This window comes from Crinia signifera, chromosome 3 (genome assembly GCF_055691185.1).
Source record: "Crinia signifera chromosome 3, ASM5569118v1, whole genome shotgun sequence".
Classification (NCBI taxonomy): Eukaryota; Metazoa; Chordata; class Amphibia; order Anura; family Myobatrachidae; genus Crinia; species Crinia signifera.
This window is the reverse complement of record NC_139219.1, coordinates 291,988,908-292,004,160: the sequence shown is the minus strand read 5'-3', so window position 1 is coordinate 292,004,160 and position 15,253 is coordinate 291,988,908. Positions and strand designations below refer to the sequence as shown.

At 43.2% G+C, this 15,253-nt stretch overlaps 1 protein-coding gene across 4 annotated transcripts in view; it reads left to right on the top strand.

The window, feature by feature from the left end:
* Nucleotides 1–1,692: 1,692 nt before the first annotated feature.
* Nucleotides 1,693–15,253, top strand: part of STAG1 (STAG1 cohesin complex component) — a 124,840-nt gene continuing 111,279 nt past the window's right edge. The window contains exon 1 of one of the 4 annotated variants that reach the window (XM_083178450.1): nucleotides 1,693–2,076. The gene's annotated coding sequence lies outside the window, so the exon portion shown is untranslated. Of the gene's footprint in view, nucleotides 2,087–2,446; nucleotides 2,466–15,253 lie in introns of those variants that run through there. The other 3 variants (XM_083178451.1, XM_083178452.1, XM_083178453.1) reach the window with 3 other exon arrangements.

Here is a 15,253-nt window from a genome sequence, read left to right as displayed (position 1 = left end):
ATTGCTCATTTTATCGCACCCTATGTAATTCTGCTCCTGACAGCCAGTGCGCAGGCACTGATGATGGAGCCTCATTAATGAGGGCCATGCATAATGCAGCATAGCCCCTGTTCCCTACCGCCATCGCTCATCAACATCGGCAAGTGTGTATGCACTTGCCAATTTCGGCATCCCGCTGTGTCCCTGCACACTTTTACGGTCTGTGTTTCTACATTGAGAGCCTTTAAGTGTGCCTACAGTGAGTCTAAAATTTAGACCCGGAGATTTGCTCTATAACACTGGGTTTTCTCCTGTGTGAAAGGGTTGATCCGGATCCCCGACCCTGGTCTTTTGTAGGGTCGGAGACCTGGAGTTTAAGAACCAGATCGACACTTTTACACAGGGTCTGGTCTGTACATGGTACTGGTATGTACATGGATTTGTCAAACTTGTCTGTGAGGACCTGGTCTGTTTGTGTTGCGAGTTTTTTGGTAACGTTTTTCCAAAATCGCATCCTATTAAATTTACGGGTTGTGTACTTTGCAATGGGAAAACATCTGAATGCAAATTGAAGTGTGTTTAAAAATTGACAGTTCAAATTGTATGTTTTGAAATTTTTTTATAAAGAATTTATAAATGTTAAAAATAAAAAAATTGACAGGTCAGAATGTGCGATTTTCATGGCAAAATTCGCATCCTATTAAGTTGGCGATTTCAGAAAAACGTGCGAATATCTCATCCCATTCAATGTCACCTCTAGTCTGTATGTTAGCAAAATTCTAGATGTGTGTAGTATAACATTCGTCTGTACACCATTTAATACAACTAGTAAAGGGAGCGACTGGCATGTCTGGATAGTTAGTCACATTAATAAATGGTCAGCGGATTAGACCATGGTGGCACATGTAATGGTATCTGACATTTCTGGAGGTGTTGTATGTTGGGACAGGTTGATTTTTTTTAAATCAGCAATCATTTACCGGGCATGGTTGCCTGGTAAATGATTGTCACTTTAAAATAATGCCTTTTACATACAGTATGCCCCCAGATTGAAGTGCAGCATATGTGCACGCAGCCAATTATATCTCAATATACATAATTCCAAAGCACATACAGAAAAGAAAATTGCACATAAGTCCCAATTATCTACCTCTGCATTGCCATGACACACTCAGCCTTCAATGCTTTATTTTAATGTGCAGGTATATAGATCTATATATAAAAGCATGTTTCACTGCAGTAGTATTTACTAAGCCTTGGTAGAAATATGTGTAATGTAGTTAGTCCTTCAGTAGATGGCAGCACTGAGTAGACCACTTTAATTCTCATCGGTGCCAGTGACGTTCTTGTTACCAAGACTACCCAGCGATCTCCCCAGGGGCGCGCGGCACTGATATTGCGCATGCGTGTAGCCACTGTAGCGCACATTTCGCGCCTGCGCACTGCTCCCTCCGCGAACAGAACATGCGCACGCGCAGTGCATAGGAGGGCTCGTCGGCTGGTCACGAATGCTTGCGCAGGCGCAGTACCGATGAACATCAACCCGCTCGCCTCAGTTTCCATAGTGACGAGACCATCGCAGGGTTCCACCCACTTGCTTGTTACCAAGGTCACTGATAGACCCTGCCCTCTCCATGTTCATGATGACCGTGTGGGCGCCGCCCCCCCTTCTCCCGCCCGTTTCCATAGAGACGGAATGGACCCCGCCTCCTCTTGGCCTCTCGGTCTGTCTCCGCCAGAGGGCGCCCGTTCTCCGAAGAAGCGGCGGCGCCATTCCGGTGAGCGAGATACCGCCAGATGGCGGCTTAGGATTGCTGCTCCCTGCCAGGCGCGGCCCGGGGGTTACCCCCGTTATTATCCCCCTTACCGGCCCCCCCCGCCCCCGTGCACCGCGGGTAATACAATATTATCCCCGTATCCGCCCCTAGTGGTGCTCTCCGCCAGGCCTGGGCCGCGGCCGCCGGGGCATTAACCCCCCTCCTGCCGGATCCTTTGTGCCCCTCACCCGAGGACACCAGGTGGATCGGGAACTGACCCCCCATTACCGGGCGCACCGGGACGAGCGCGGAAGCAGCAGACCGGGGATGTCCGTAGGAGGTGAGCTGGGGTGTGTAAGATGGAGGCCGGAGCGCGGGAACGTGGGGGGTGGGGGGGAAGCGGGCGGCTGTGGGCAGCTTCCCGCCACCGGGTCACACCGACACTCCTCCCCCTCTTCCCCCCACCCACCGTGCTCAGTATTGTGTGGGCGCCAGATATGACGTATGCCCGTCACGGGATCTGCCAGGTGCTGCCTGGGCGCATTAGAGTGTCAGCTCTGTGGCCCAGTTGCTCTCTTGTCCTTGGACACAATGTGGCAGACTTGTATTCCCTACTTACCTGATGACAGCTGATAGTGTCAGCCTTGTGGCTCAGTAGCACCACCTTCACCTCATTATACCTGTGCTAGCCTAGCTGTAGAGTGTCAGCTCTGTGGCCCAGTGTGACCTGTGAGTGTACAGTACCTCTGATCAGCCTCTCCACCAGGATCTGTGTGTCTGTCAGTATTGTGTAGGTCTCCCAGCGGCCATATGTTCCTATGTGATATATGTAAATAGAGGTATATGTAAGTTACCCCAAGTCCAGTGTCCTGTAACTTTCTCCTGCACCTCTCCATGCAGCAGCCTTGTCACATTCAGAGATGTTACAGTAACTTATTGGGCCTACACGGTCTGACCTTACATTGCCTCTTTGTTCATATATTTAGCATTATGTGCTATTATTGTTACATTAGCACATGCCGGAGGAGACTGTTATGCTTACTATGCTTATCATTTATTTCTGAATATCTTACAGTACTCGGGCGGCGTGCCGGTTAATGGGCACACCTATTTGTATTTGGTGTACATTGCATTAGTGAATTGTTGTGATGGCACCAGAGCCGCCCACAGTGATTGGCATAGGTTTTGGTAAGAAAGGATTGGCCGTTGCCTCAAGTGGATGCTCTTTATAAGTCTGAAGTGTCAGAGTTGGCATTGTGTTTAATATTAATGATTTATTTATGTTTCTAAGTTGTAATCAAATCTGTGTGGTCTAGCCGCAAGTATACATGTGCCTATTTGATTATCATCCGGATCTCAGGTTTTGGGTGAGGTATGACTCTGACCTATGAATTGCCTTTCCTGTAATTTAGAACATGCTAACTGTAGTTGCTGTGATCTAATGATCGCCAATGCTAATCATACAGGTGTGCACATTAATCCTGTGCATTGTCTGGTACTTTTGTACTGGATTTTAGCGCACAGGTTGTAATATGTCACCTTTCATCTGATATTCCTAGTGCAGAGTTGAAAGTATTGTTATGTTGTCTTGGTCAGTAAACTGAAGGTGCCCATACACTAAGGCTATTTTGCAATTTGGTCACACTTCATGCGATTTAGTTGAGAAATAAGAAGAAAAGTGACCAAATCGCATGGGTTTGGCATTAGGTCCGATGCGATCGCATGGGCTGCACTATAGTGAAGTCACCTCTCCAAACCTCCCGGCAGGCTTGGCTGGGGATCACATAAGGTAGGTACATTTTATGCAGTCCCTGCCGCCCAGGAGGGTTCCCGGACAGTTCAAGGGAGATCGCAGGCAACTTCTCACATGGAAGAAGTTGCCTGCGATTTCCCTTAAGTCATTGTTACTTAGGGTGGCTTAGTGTATGGGCACCCTAAGTAACAATGGCTTAGTGATTTAATGGTGGAAACCTTTAAAATAAAAAAAAATGAAGGTATTTAATATATTTTGGTTAGAAGGCCGCTGCAATTTGGTTGGTCTAGTCGGTAAAATGTAGCATTTACGGTCAGGTATCAGATGCCCGTTTCCCTATTGATTTGTGAGTTGGGCCCTCCTCTTACCTCTTTCAGTCTGCCATGTATTGTTTTGTTCCCAGTTAAGTGCAATGCAAATGGTAGCCATAGAGAAGTAAATGTTAATAAAATAATTCCTGTGACTGATCTTGACAGAAAATATGACCTTTGTAGCAAACTTGTTATTGCACCTGGTCAGATAAGGACTGTGTATTGTGGTCGCCAGTCCACAGCCTGATATGCAGAATGGTCTCTCCATAAGCTGGATGTGCACGTGTAGTGATCTAAAATTAGGGCGGCTGATCCAGTTTTAGTTGGCCTTTGGAAGTCATTTTGGGCATGTGTAAAGACCAGACGGGACATACAGTGTAGCCTTTGCTATCTCTGTGTCGCCCAGCATTAGATTTCTAGCCATTGACAACAACGTGATGGTTGGTATAAAACAAGTAATAGAACTGACCCAATAATACTTCATTTAGAAACGTCTTCCATTCTTGGTATTGTTTGCTGACACTTTGCACATGCTTCAGGAAGGCTCTTCAGGTCACATTCCATAAAGTGAGCCCTGGGGCTGTGGATGTTTCCTTGCGTGTGAAATGGGTGTGCTAATGCTTTGTTGCATGCTTTACTGCTCGCTCTGCTTACAGCATAATTCAATTATAAATGACAATCGGAAATTCCGGTTATACAGCAACTTTTCTGTCTTTCTCCTTTGTCCTGAACCCTGTGGTGGGGGCTTGGTTTTTTTCAGTCGTAGCCCCTGTCTAAAGTGACGAGCTGTTCGGTTGTTTGTGCTGCTGGACGTGATCGCCGCGGGTCGTGGATTTCTGCTTGCAGGCTCCTGAGTTGCAAACAAATGTTTGCACTCCCAGAAGTTTGTACTGGTTTACCTGCTTTATGCGGCAAATCCCAGTGCATTTTTGGTTTAACATTCCTGATGAGCAAGGCCGCTTGCACTTCTCACGCCCAGCAGCACAAACAATCACAAAGAAATATGTCCTCCATGATATTTGCCGATTTGGCAGTTTTTTAGAACCATACCCTGGACAGTTGGTTTTTACACACCTCTTATGACTGTGGGTAGAAATGTAGTACAGTGTTTCCCCAAACTGCGTGGCCTAGGCACCATGGGGTGCCTGAGGACAGTTGCTGGGGTGCCTTGGGTTGGTGGTCCAGGACCAATTCATATTATTTATGGTCAATGTAATAGAAAAAAACAGTGCTACTGGCTATCAATCATAAAATGTGTACAAACTGAAGCAAATCCAGTACTTCAACATATTACTGACCTTAAGGATGACTTATGAACACAATTGGCAAAAAAAAAAAATATTTTCTTTTGGCCTGGGAGGTGCAATGGAAAAAATATCTGATACTCTATAGCAGTGGTGGCCAACCTGTGGCTCTTGAGCCTCATGCGGCTCTTCCCCTTGTAAAGTGTGGCTCCTGCTCCCACTGCTGCCCACCGTCTGTCCCAGTCCCCCCTGCTGCCGGTTCCCTGAATCCCTTCTCCTTCTGAGGGGAGGAGAGCATCTCTCCTACCCCTTACTGTGCATCCTTGTGACTGGGCCGTCCGCCAATCAGAGCTCGTGGGCCAGCAGCCAATCAGGAGCCGGCCAGTGAGCTTTGATTGGTGGGCGGCCCAGTCACAGGGAAGGGAGGGGGAAGGAGACGCGCGGTGTGCTGTGCTCTCCTCCCATCGGTGACATGACAGGAGGACTGCAGGGGGACACCAGACTGTCCTCTCCCTCCTGGCAGCAGCAGCAACAACGGTGAGTGCTGCTGCTGGGAAATTTGCACTGTGGGGGCATAGCAGTTTGTGGCACTGTGGGGGCAATAGCAGTTTGTGGCACTGTGGGGGCATACCAGCTTTTTGGCACTGTGGGGGCATACCCAGCACTGTGTGGTGCATACCTGGCACCGTTGGGGGCATATGTGTATCTGGCACTATTGGGGGCATATGTATATATGGCACTGCACTATTGGAGGCATATTTGTATCACACCCACCCAAGGGGTCAAAATAGGCTACGCCCCTTTTTTGGCGCATGCGCCTTCGGCGCGCGCATGATGTCGGCTCTTTAGCTTGACTACCAATATTTTCGGCTCTTTACCTCTGACCGGTTGGCCACCCCTGCTCTATAGAGTGCCATGATTAAAAAAAAGTTTGGAAATCACTGATGTACAGTAGTTCTTTGGAGTCCTTTCACATCTTTGTTGAAATGTACATTGTATTAACGATCCATTTCTGTTTGTGGGGTTAGCACTCACACTTTCCAATTTGTGTGGATCTTAAAGCTCTTACCATATCCAATTATAAAATGTGACTATGGGTGAAGTACAATTCAAAGGGAAATGCCAATAGGCTCTTTGGCGGTGCTTGGTAGCGCACAAATTGGGCTCTATGCAGTGCAAGGGAAAACCTGCAATGCTGCTGTGTTGTCATTTCAGAACGGCGCTTAGCATCCATCACTTTCACGCTTTGTATTATATTGAAGTATGGATGACACTGTACAAGGCTAGGTATAACAAGTTTTTCTTTTTTTAATAAAAATGACACACAATAAAAAAAAATGCATGCATCAATATGAAAAGAGCCTCAAATTAGCCATTATCTAGTGTGGTCTAATATTGTATACTGCACCTCCAAGGAATCAATTGAGGGTGAATTCAGGGTATATGCCACATGTAAGTCTCCGGTCTATTATCCAGCTAATGGGATTGAATCCAGGCAAATTTGTATCAGTATGGTAAACTCTTTGTAATATGCAAGGGGTCCACAAAGCTGATTATAGTGGAGGCTTCTCCTCGCGGAGTTAGATAACGGTACCTGGAGCCATTCCTTGGGGACTTCTGGTCCAGAGTTGAAGAAATAAACCCTGGAGTGCAGTCCAATGTAAACTAAGGCTCAAGATATTGTAGCAATGCGTTTCAACATGGAAAGATTCACTTTGTCTTCAGGAGCATGTCTCCAGGTACCGTCATCTAACTCCACTATAATCAGCTTTGTGGACTCTTTGCATATTACCAAGAGTTTACCATACAGATACAAATCTGCCTGGATTCAATCCCATCAGCTGGATAATAGACCGGAGACTTACATGTGGTATATAACCTGAATTCACCCTCAATTGATTCCGTGTAGGAACAGTATACAATATTAGACCCCACTAGATAATGGCTAATTTGAGGCTCTTTTCACATTGACATTTTAATAGATGCATGCAATTTTTTTTTGTCATATTCATTAAAAACCCTTGTTATACATAGCCCTGTACAGTGGCATCCATACGGCGGTATAGTACAAAGCACTGTTCATTATTACTTTTTTTTTCCTTGTTTAACTTTTGTTGGGGGAATAACCCCCCCCCCCCCCCCCAAACTTAACAGCTGCTAATTGAGGCGCGAAGGTCTATTGTTTCCTATTTTGTATCCATTAATATACGCATAGGCCTGTTTGTATGTATTGTTACAAGCTAGAGGAATTCTGCGTTCAGTCGTATGAAGAACTCTCCGTAGCTATTTCTGGGAACAGGGTTGTCTTGATATTGTGCCTTTCATTATCAATATTAATAATTTGTAGGTTGTTGATAGTTTTACCTTCACTTTGTCTTGCTGTATGTTTTAAGTATCAAACCCGGAAATCAATACCCTGGTAACTTATTACATATTGTACCTTGTCAAATACTAATCTTCTGTAATCTATTTCCCTGTCTGAGATTCGGGTCAGACAATGCTTTCCCATCTACATAAATGCGATGTGGTGTCTAAAACTGAATTTTTTATTGGTTGGGAATTTAGTTGTTAGCGCTGACATTGGTCCATGTCAGGCACCTGCCGGAGAGTTGCTCCATTCTGGTGTGAACAGCTGCCGCCGCTGTTATTTCTGCTCGTAGACCCCTCCTCCATACTGGCGACCAGAAATCCGCAAAAAGGCTTTGCCCTCTTTCTTTAGATAGGTGTAGCTGCTTTACATGGCCATAGCCGGTCTGCTTATTTTGGCAAGAGCATTTAAAAATAAATCTTTAGATTTCACCCCCGCTGTCCACTTCTGCTGTGTATAAAATATACATCAGTCCCTGCCTAGTGTTAACTCTAGGATTTTTTTATGGCAGGGCACTGACCAACAGGCAGGGTGGGAGGGCACATTTTATATTAGAAATTTACATTAGAAATAAAAAAAATTATACAAAAAAATTGCACACTGCATTAGGATTACGCTCATTACACATTGTCATTACTCTGACCATTACATATTCTGTTGTAATGACAATTACGCATTATACCACACACCATAATGCCCATTACACATGATGGCACACATCGAAAGCTCTCAGCGGCATGTCAGCACAGCAGGGGGGCAGTGTAAGGGTGCACAGTACCACACAAAGGGCAGGGTGCATTTTGAGGTTTTAAAAAGGGGCAGGGTGCGGCACCCTGCAAAAGAAGCTTAGAGGGAACTCTACCTGCCCCAGTGAAATTTACAATCTATATTCCGCACGTGTGGACACTAGATTTAATTTTGTTGTGTGTCATAGCTGAATTACTTTACCATTTATGTATTTGCATTGCGGGTGGAAACCTGCACAAAACGTGTGGAGAACTTACACTCCAAGTAGGGTCTTGGTTGGTAACTGAACTCTGCTCTGTGAGACAGAAAGGATCACCTCTATGCCATTGTGCTTGCCATTAACATTCATTTCTTTCTGTCTAGTCTAAATACACTTATCCTCATTCCTTTGAAATTGTTTTCAATATGCCTGTACTAAAGCCAGCATGATTTATTCATTTCCTGTATTTGTGTGCAGAAGAGGGATGGGTTGAATGGTTAATGGCAATGTAGACAACACCAAAATAAATAAAACTCTAGACATAGGGCAGAATTGTTTGAGCCTGATGCCAGTATTCATTTGTTTCTGCATGCTACCATTATTTCAGCTTGCTACCCACAGGGGTGGCGAGTGGAAATGTGCAGAAGGTTTGAGTGCTCAACCAGCGCATTTCACGTTGCCCCCATTATTTTGGTAGGGTTTTAGCTATGTGTGACCATAATGAGGGCGATATGCGGAAGAAAAATTCCAATGAAGTGAACATCGCGCTGCAGTATCCCCATATTGTGGCCTGTTTCCACTTGGCAGGGCACAAAAATCACCAATGTTAATGGCACATGAGCATTACTATTTTATGTTATGCTACCTCCTTTTTTTTTTTTCTTTGCAAAAAAACCTTTGAGTTGGATGAGGCCGAGATCTGATGACTAGAACGGCAAAAGGATATTGTTTCAATCTCTTTAGAAATCATTCATTGTTTCCAAGCACTGGGTGTGTGGAGGACAGCTTTGTCTGTTCCAAACCATTTGTGTATGGTAATGGATGTCTGTCTGATACCACTCTATCTCTCTGTAAGCCAAGCTGAGTAAAACCAGCACATACCACAATAGATCCACCAGAACCCTTAGACAACTGAAACGAACATGGGATTTTGATAGAATCTAGTCAACATTGAACATGCAGCACAGACAACGATGAGGAGAGGGGTCGTTAACAATGCGTAAGACCTTCCATCATTCACAAAATAGAACATTCTTACTAAACGATTTTTAAACCATATTGCTTAGTAGGGCCAAAATAAGCAATATCTAATTAAAAATAGTCTGTGTATATGGGGCTTCAATAGTAAATTTGCTATTCAGTCTTATTTACAAAACTGAACCCACCCTTGTATTTTGTCTGAGAAGTCTAAATTGCCATTAAAAGTGTTTTCACAGGCATTACTGAAAATGATGATAATCACAGCACACAATGGAAATATATTTATGTTATTGTCTGGAATGTGCATATAAGTACCCAAGTGGCTTGGAAAATTGTGATTGTCCCATGAAACCGATATGTGCAGAGTTTTGCCAGTTGTGCATGAGTTTGTTACTATGGGCTTGATTCAATTCAGCATGATATGAATAGCGCTGGGAAAGAGGTCCAAGAGCTATACATTTAGTTGAGCAATGCCGGATAAAACGCCTTGAATTTGGTGTTTAGTTGATGTTTCTGGGGAGGGGGGCAGCAGCTAAACCTGACCAAAGTAATGGGCGTAACGCGAAAGCCCTGCAACTGCTCGCTCCTGAACGGAGAGAGAATTGAATGGCTCCATTGGGCACCACCTACTGGCTGCCTGTGCTGAAAACCTTTGCATTCTGCCTATAGACTTGTGATTGTGCCCTGTATCTCTACCGGTAAAAACCTATAAATAGGCTTGAGGTTTAAATTCTATGGACCTTTGGAAAACCTCCTCCGTGACTATTTACACTTATAGCCATTCATACAGTCTGCTAAATTACATATGTTTTGACAACTGTTTTTATTTTCATTGTGCGGTTTTTACTTATTGCCTATGTGTAATAGACTGTTATGGTACTAAAGGGTAAAACTCTGTTGATCTGTTTCCAATAATGCAAATGAGGAGTACTTGGTTCCTGCGGGAGCGGAGACACACAGATGGCCTTGGCTTATTTGTTAGCTTCAAAACGGCAAAATGTCTACATACATGTGTTGTGCAAAAATACAACATGTTTTGTTGTTACTATTAAATAGACAATGTTATTATCTGCTTTATAAGGCTGCTAATACTATAATATTGTGCTGGACTTTTGGGCCTCAGATGTGGAAGCCAGTTTGATATTTGCTATGGTATATTTTAACAGTATCTTTGGTAAACTGAATATCCCATAACAAAGCTTTGTATAAAGCTCCATACACACTTGGCGACTATGCCCAGCGTATATGGACAGTGATGTCAATCATCGCTGAGGGGAAAGCCGCTCAGTGCATACACACTGAGCGGCCTTCCCCCTGCCCACCGCCGACGGAGGGGGGGGGTGGCTTTGCATAGCACAGATCTATGCAAAGCAGTCCTGAAAGCCGCTCATCTGCTGGTAATACCAGCAGATGAGCAGCTTTCCCGACGATGATGCGGGAGCGCGCAGCAGCGCTCATTGCTGGGGCATACACACTGGTCAGCTTTGAGCTGAAAGTCACCCAGTGTGTATGGGCCTTTACATAAATGTGTTATTTTCTCATTAGACATTTGTAATGTATTCGGGCCAACACTGTCACCGACAACCCTATATGGTCGTTATGGAAAAGATTTAAGGATGCAAAAAGTAGACATTTTTGTTTTTGTGTCCTATGCCATTTTTTTTTAGTAGTCATTGCAATGGTAAAGGGTGAAAAAAAATTCTATAAAAAAAAACCCCTAAAAACTTGACCAATGTTATTTTCTTCCCCTTGAAGTTGTCGACCTTAAGTATTTGTAGGACACCATGCAGAGCAAGCATGTAAAACTGAGTAAACAAATTGAAAAAAATAAAACCAGACATGCATATTGTGGCCGTAGATCTTTCACGTTCCCTATTTTTTAAACGGACAATTCGGTGCTAGGCGCCATAGAATGTTGTATAGGTAATGTGTTTTAACGTGTGCTGTGCTCAGTTGGAGAATTAAGGGGAAACGAGAGTAGACAATGCACATGAGGAATGTTTTTAAGGTATATTGTTTTAAAAGGCTATGACATTTAGGAACCAATTGTCCTTGGGAAATTCTCAAATAGTAATTGATATGTTAATGACTCTTGTGCCTGCAAGGTAGTCTCCGGACAAGCCGTTTCATTGAGATGCAATCCATGGGAATATTTTTGTTTCTGTGTAGAATTTATAGAGACTATCTGTTTTTCTGAATTTTCTGTGTGGAATCTTCTATGAATGCAATGCGAATTGAGTTCTGATTACATTTGTGAAAGGCACCCCCCCCCAACAGGTATATTTTAGTCAGATTGTGCTAGGTTCTATTTGTTCACATTGTTTGTGGTCACTATGATGATAGTGTACATGTGATGCGGTTCGCGATAACTTACTATTGATGTGCTCCCGGCAGGTGTGTCATTCACAGCAGTGTGGGGTATAAGTTAAGCACGCTTTTTACGTGTTGTATTCTGATCATTTCTAGACTGAACCGTTGGTTGCTACACTGGCATTCGTTAATTTTTGCTAAAAGCCTGGCGTTGTGCACTTGGATTGTTTGTTATATGCCTCATGGATCTTTGGGCACAGAGAGCAGCTATTAATATATTAAAGTACTGGATATTTTTTTTTTTTTTTTTTATAAAAGGAAATTGCTCAGTTTTTTCTTTTTTATCCTTTTGAAATGTAATTACCGTATATACTCGAGTATAAGTCGACCCGAATATAAGCCGAGGCACCTAATTTTACAACAAAACACTGGGAAAACTTATTGACTCAAGTGGGACCCTCACACGAGTATAAGCCAAGGGGGGCTTTTTCAGCATAAAAACTGTTCTGAAAAAGTAGGCTTATACTCGAGTATATATGGTAATGTTTTTCGTGAGATGGAAGGATTGGTTAAAAATAAAAAAAACACGGAGCGGAACAACCCCCTTTGGTACGGTGTATAAAAAAAAAAATAGGCAAACTGTTTTTATAGACTGTTTTTATAGACTATTTGAGCAATAAACATCTTGCCTTCCTAAAATGTCCATCCATATCCTGCAAATAACCTAGACTTAAAAGAAATACTGGTCCTCCAATATTGGGGTAAATAAAACTCTGCTCCATATGAATAGCACCTGGAAGGAGGTTCCGAAGTTATTCAACTAAGCTTTCTGTTCTACCCAACCAGAGAATTTCTTCTCTCATCCCTCTTGTGATGCAAGCAGAAAATCTAAGCTTGTGCTGCGATACTGTTATATAGTGGTAGGTATAAATCTTCTAACGTGTAATATACTGGAATGCGCTAAATCAGTTTAGTGCAGAGGTTCCCAAACTCTTTTGAATCACGGCATCCTGGAGTATCAGAATTTTTTTCACTGAACCCTAAGGCCAAAATTTTGTAACTGAGAAATTGAAGAAAAAAAAAATATGAATTTAAGTAAATCTTAGGGTCTGTTATGTGGTGAGGGACAGGATTCACTTCTGTTTGTCATCCTATTTTGTGATTAGCAGCCTCATGCAATGGGTTTTGCCTATTAAATTAACCATAAATAATTTTGAAATGGTAATGGATCACCAGTCCGAGGCACCCCAGGGTGCCATGGCACACAGTTTGGGAACCACTGGTTTAGTGATATCACTTAGGTGAGTGAAAGGAAGGGGTAATACCCTAAGAAAAAAACTGATTGTTTCCTCCAGGACACTGGGAGGATTTAAAATCTGTTTTGGTGTGCATGGGGAAACAAATGGTCTAATGTGTACCCAGCTTTAGAAACCTGGAATTTGATTTATTTTTTATCCTTTGTTTAATCTCAACCCTTTTTGATCCTTGGTTCTTCGTAAGTATATCTCTGTGCTTGTACCAAGCAGGTTTTAAAATGCTTTCTTAGCCTCTGCCGCCTCTGACGGGAGGCTATTCCACTTGTCACACTACCCTTTCTGTGAAGTCCCTTTTCCTTACATTTCCACTGAACCTACCACCCTCCTGTTTCAGTCGATGTCCTTGATTTCTAATAATTTTATCTCCTGGAGTTTAAAGCCCCTGCTATATTTGAAAGTCTCTATCATGTCCCACCTTTCCCTTCATTTCTCCAAACAGATGCACATTTTTAGATAGTAACTTTGTTGCTGCGCCTAAAGAAGGGAAATTTTGTCTAAAGAATTCTCAACAACAACAAATAGCAACGTATTTATCCAACTTCTTTCTCTCCTATGTATTTTGTTTATACAACATGCACAGAAATACACACCATTAGTTACAGGCCACTGGGGAAATTATGTTGTAATAGAATAGGTAACTGTGCCGGGAACGTTATTTATAGGATGATAAAATGTTTTAGTGTACTGTGTCTGAAACTGTCTGTTATCAGTACACGTCTTTTATTATTTCATGGTCTATGTCTATAGATATAGGATAGTGTTTGTCAGAATAATCTAAATTATTCAAAGAGGAAAGTATTCTTAGAATAGTTCGCTCTAAGGTAACCATGGAAACTATTTATAAATTGTGTATTAGGTGTGCATTGCAATTATGGAAGGTTAATCAGTGTTCATAAATTAGCTAAATATTGTGAACTAGCTGAGGTCCATGGCTTGTGCAATTAGCATTACTTAACCTTTATCCTTTTTGTTTTAAGGTTAACCGCTCGCCATGACCATGGTGTGACCGGCATACACCTGTCTGTGGTGGACTTCCGCATCTGAACCGTTTTTTTTATTTGTCTTAAACCCCATGTCCTCTACCCCATTTATGTTATGCAACTCTGCCATATATTACATTCCTTACCCACTTTGTAGTCCCCGGCAGGGTCAGGATTGGGGGCCTAAGTGGCCTAGAACCTAATCTGAAACCAACTAATGTCATCTACCCCTCTGTTATGCAATTAGCCATATCTTGCTTCCCTGACACACTTTGTGTAGTGTCTTACCCCCACAGTATTTTTTTTACAGTTTGTAAGTCAAATGTGTACCAAGTTTGTTGTAACTTGCTCCAGGCATTCCAGAGCTTTGCTGGAATGTACATACACACATCTATCTAATCTATCTATATCTATGTGTGTGATCCAACGCACATTAGTATTTGTATCTAATATTTTGGACCAAAATTCTATATAATAGAGATGAGAGCAAAAGGGTGAGTTTCACTTAGTGTTACTTCTAGGAGCTGGGCGGGGGCAGAATCAAAGGGGCGGACCGTGCTTGCCGATGTCACCAAAGGGTGTGGGTTAGGCCCTGCTGAAGTAACTGCGGGAAAGCGCCTGGCATCTACAGTGGTGCTGGGCTTCTCTGTGCGCACCGGCCGGGGACAGGCAGCAGGCTGTTCTAGCAGGGCGCTGCTAAAGGGGCAAGGCAGCTTTTTGCCCTTTAATACAGCCTAGCATGAGCACTACCTTATGCCTCAATTGATGCAATGTGTAAGGAGCTATTAGCATGTGTTAGGAAGGTCATACCAGTAGTTTCATGGATATTAGATTAACACACTCTAAAGCAATATGTATTGAGGAGCAACATTTATACAGTAATAAGTAGCACTCCTGCCACATCTGATCTCTTATATCAGGGCTTGACCATTCTTTTCTTTTAAAGTTTTGTGATTATGTGTGGCCAGATCATTTGAGTGTGGTATGACGGCCTGACGGTCGGCATTCTGACCGCCGGTATCCAGACATCGGAATCCTGACCGCCGGTACTCCAACAGGGGGCGAGCACAAAGAAGCCGTCTGTGAGCTTGATGGCTGGCTTTGCTTGCTGCAGGTTGTATTCTCCCTCTATGCCGGTTGTGGACCCTAACAAGGGAGAATAACCACGGTCAGTCAGCATCCCGACTGTCGGGCTGTCAAAAAATGAAGTGAATAATAAATAAAATAAAAATATATAAATATGAAACAGCTCTTTAACAGATCTATGGGAGTCCTTATGTATTAAACCTATTCTTGCCCTGTCTCTAG